The 3,982-nt window shown below is 37.4% G+C and overlaps 1 non-coding gene across 1 annotated transcript; it reads right to left on the reverse strand.

Annotated features, from left to right (window-relative positions):
- Positions 1 to 1,861: 1,861 nt before the first annotated feature.
- On the reverse strand, positions 1,862 to 1,968 carry LOC133053237 (U6 spliceosomal RNA). Its single transcript, XR_009692170.1, has one exon. It is a non-coding gene; the product is annotated as a U6 spliceosomal RNA (small nuclear RNA).
- Positions 1,969 to 3,982: the final 2,014 nt, after the last annotated feature.

Consider the following 3,982-nt stretch of genomic DNA (forward strand, 5'->3'; position numbering starts at 1 on the left):
TCAATCCCAATCTCCCAATTCACCCCTCCCTGCCTTATCCCCTGGTAACCAAGTTTGTTTTCTACATCTGTGATTCTACTTCTGTCTTGTTAACTCACTTCATTTATACCCTTTTTTAGATACCACATATAAGTGATATCATATGATATTTGTCTTTCTCTCTCTGACTTATTTCACTTGTTATGACAATCTCTAGGTCCATCTGTGTTGCTGCAAATGGCATTCTTTTGTTCCTTTTTATGGCTGAGTAATATTTCACTGTATATATGTACTACATCTTCTTTATTCATTTCTCTGTTTATGGATATTTAGGTTACTTCTATGTCCTGGATATTTTAACAGTTGCCAACCACATTTTAGCGAACATTAAGAATTGCAGTGTTGGACATTTCAGATGCAATTTGATACTAATTATGAGAGTGGATATTTAACCACATAAGTAAAAAATTTTACCTGCATGTTTATTAGTCCAAGACCATGAAGGTCCCTGGCTATGACAGATGACAAATCAGAAAAGGAGATGACACCATCATTGGGTAAAAGCCTTCTAATGAGCAAGAAGGATAACTACATTAATTTGCGGTGACACAGTGAGATTTTAATAAAGTACTAATTTTTTTAAATTATTTTTTATTGAAGGATAATTGCTTTACAGAATTTTGCTGTTTTCTGTCAAACCTCAACATGAATAAGCCATAGGTATACATATATCCCCCCCACCTTTGAACCTCCCTCCCATCTCCTGCCCCATCCCACCCCTCTTGGTTGATCCACAGCCCCCGTTTGAGTTTCCTGAGCCAGACAGCAAATTCCTGTTCTATTTCACATATGGTAATGTAAGTTTCCATGTTACTCTTTCCATACATCCCACCCTCTCCTCCCCTCTCCCCATGTCTGTAAGTCTATTCTCTATGTCTGTTTCTCGACTGTTGCCCTGTAAATAAATTCTTCAGTACCATTTTTCTAGATTCCGTATATACACATTAGAATACAGTATTTCTCTTTCTCTCTCTGACTCACTTCACTCTGTATAATAGGTTCTAGGTTCATCCACCTCATTAGAACTGACTCAAATGCATTCCCTTTTATGGCTGAGTAATATTCCATTGTGTATATGTACCACAACTTCTTTATCCATTCATCCAGCTGTCAATGGACATATTAGTTGCTTCCAATTTCTAGCTATTGTAAATAGTGCTGCAATGAACAATGTGTCTCTTTCAATTTTGGTTTCCTCAGGTATATGCCTAGGAATGGGATTGCTGGGTCATATGGTGGTTTTATTCCTAGTTTTTTAAGGAATCTCCATGCCATCTTCCATATTGGATGTATCAATTTACATTCCCATCAACAGTACAAGAGTGTTCCCTTTTCTCCACACCCTCTCCAGCATTTATGGTTTGTAGACTTTTTGATGAGGGCCATTCTGACTGGTGTGAGGTGATATCTCATAGTAGTTTTGATTTGCATTTCTCTAATAATGAGTGATGTTGAGCATCTTCTCATGTGTTTGTTAGCCATCTGTATGTATTCTTTGGAGACATGTCTGTTTAGGTCTTTTTCCCCCTTTCTGATTGGGTTGTTTGTTTTTCTGGTATTGAGTTGAATAAGTTGCTTGTATATTTTGGAAATTAATTCTTTGTCAGTTGTTTCCTTTGCTATTATTTTATCCCATTCTGAGGGTTGTCTTATCACCTTGCTTATAGTTTCCTTTGCTGTGCAAAATCTTTTATGTTTAATCAGGTCCCACTTGTTTACTTTTATTTTTATTCCCATTACTCTAGGAGGTGTGTCATAGAGGATCTTGCTTTGATTTATGTCATTGAGTGTTCTGCCCATGTTTTCCTCTAAGAGTTTTATAAAAAATATGGAACACTTCATGAATTTGCGTGTCATCCTTGGGCAGGGGCCATGCTACTATTCTCTGTATCGTTCCAATTTCAGTATATGTGCCTCCAAAGCGAGCACTAAGTTTCTCTTAATACTTCAAATAACTGCATGTTTAAAGATCTAACTGGTGAAAGAGCATACAAAAATTCATTGTCTTCAATTCTCAATCTTTCAATTTGAAGGAGCATTTTCCAAGAAAAGTAGACTATTTGGTGAGGAAAGAAACCTGAAATGTTTAAGACAACTCTATTTACAGCTCCCTGGCAACTAAAATGGGAAACCTAAGAAAATAAAGATAGCAGGACTCAGGCAAGAGTGGGAAAGATTGGGATGATAAAATTAAATTTCTCTGGGACCTCTTCCAGTCTGATCTGTGACTGAAAAAAAAAGTGTTACAGTATGCCACTGCAAAGAAACAGATGTCAGAAAACCCAAATTTGAGCAGAAGTGGTGCTTCAGAGTACCACACTATAGTGTGACATTCTTGATGATCATCTTTGATCTTCAGTTACTTTTGAAAGTCTCTTCTAAACTCTTAATTAAACCCAACTTTCTTTGTAAAGAACTATAATTTGGCAGTGAGAAACATTTCAGAACAAAGACAAAATACATAATCTTGGGGGGAAGAAAAGGTCCAAAGACCACATGTTCAAGCTGTTCTGAGAGAAAAGGGAGAGCTGTTGCAAGTATTTTTGAGTGTTAAGTGGAAAACGGACTGGGAAAAAAGGATTTTTTAAAAGTGATACCAGTATTTCAAATTATTCTGGGCTGACTTCAGAGCAGACATATGGCATTAAACATGCAAGAATGAAAAGAAAGAACACAGACAGCAAACTGGAATGAAGGACTAAGCATAGAGCTTCCTACAGAATTGATGTCTTCTAGACGTCTATGACCTAAACGTAAACTTTAGGTTGCCTGAGTTATCGGGATGAATATTCCCCATTATCACTCATTCTCTAGAGAAGTAGCAAGCATAGAAATCTCACTTTATAGGAATTATCTTTTAGATTTAATCTAAAATACAATTCCTGCACGCACACACACACTGAACACAGTTTGCCATTTGTGTCTCTGTGAATTTAAGAATGCTCCTGAAGACAAGGAAATGAAGCGACAGAGCTGAACCTTACAGACTCCATAGCCCCTTTTGGCAGCTTCTCCTGGCAGCATCTCCCTCATTTGAAAGACCTCTCCCACTCTCAAACGTGCTATTCAAACAATATTGTTAAACTTGCTCTATCCTGCTATCTTCTCATCATAAGAGCAAACCATCTGTGGGTTCTCACTGTATTTAGTAACTCAACATCTTACATCTCCGAAGACTATCAACCTTTAAAAGAGAATAAAAAGTCAATGCTAGATTCATAGGAATGAGCTCCACAAATAGTAGGGGAGGAACTGGGAGGAAAAATAACCTTCCTTTGACCCTCAAGCCCCCTTATGTGATGAAACTCTCCTTTCCCGTATGTATATCCCAGGCTCTTCCAACCCTGGCACCACTGATATTTGGGGATGAAGAACTCTTTGTCATAGAAGACTGCTGTGCACTGTAGGATGTTTAGCAGCATCTGTGGCCAATAGCATCCCTTCACTCAGTTTTGAAAATAAAAAATCCCCAGATATCGTCAAATGTCTCCTGGGGGACGAAATCATCCAGCCGAGAAGCACTGGTTTATGTGAAGGCAGGCCTTACTTGCAAATACCAATCATCTTAAAATTCAATGCCTCAGATTGTGGTTTTTATCCCTGTGCAGTTGCTGTTAGTACATATTATCACTCTTTAGAAAACAAAAAACAACACAGGAAACCTGCTCATCACAAAATAATTAGCAGAATTGGACTCCAGTCAAGAGCTTTTGTTCTTATCTCATTGAAGAGAAATTTACACATGAAAATATTCTCAAGCAAGGATTCAATACATTATCACATTCCTTGCCTTCAGACTTACTTACAAATACCTATTTGAAAAGATATTAAAGGGCAAACAACTATATTCCTTCAGACTCACTGTGGCTTTTGAAATTACTGCATCACAAAAACAGATGGAATGAAAAAATAACTTTTAAGAACATATGAAGAGGCAGAGCTT

This window comes from Dama dama, chromosome X (genome assembly GCF_033118175.1).
Source record: "Dama dama isolate Ldn47 chromosome X, ASM3311817v1, whole genome shotgun sequence".
Classification (NCBI taxonomy): domain Eukaryota; kingdom Metazoa; phylum Chordata; class Mammalia; order Artiodactyla; family Cervidae; genus Dama; species Dama dama.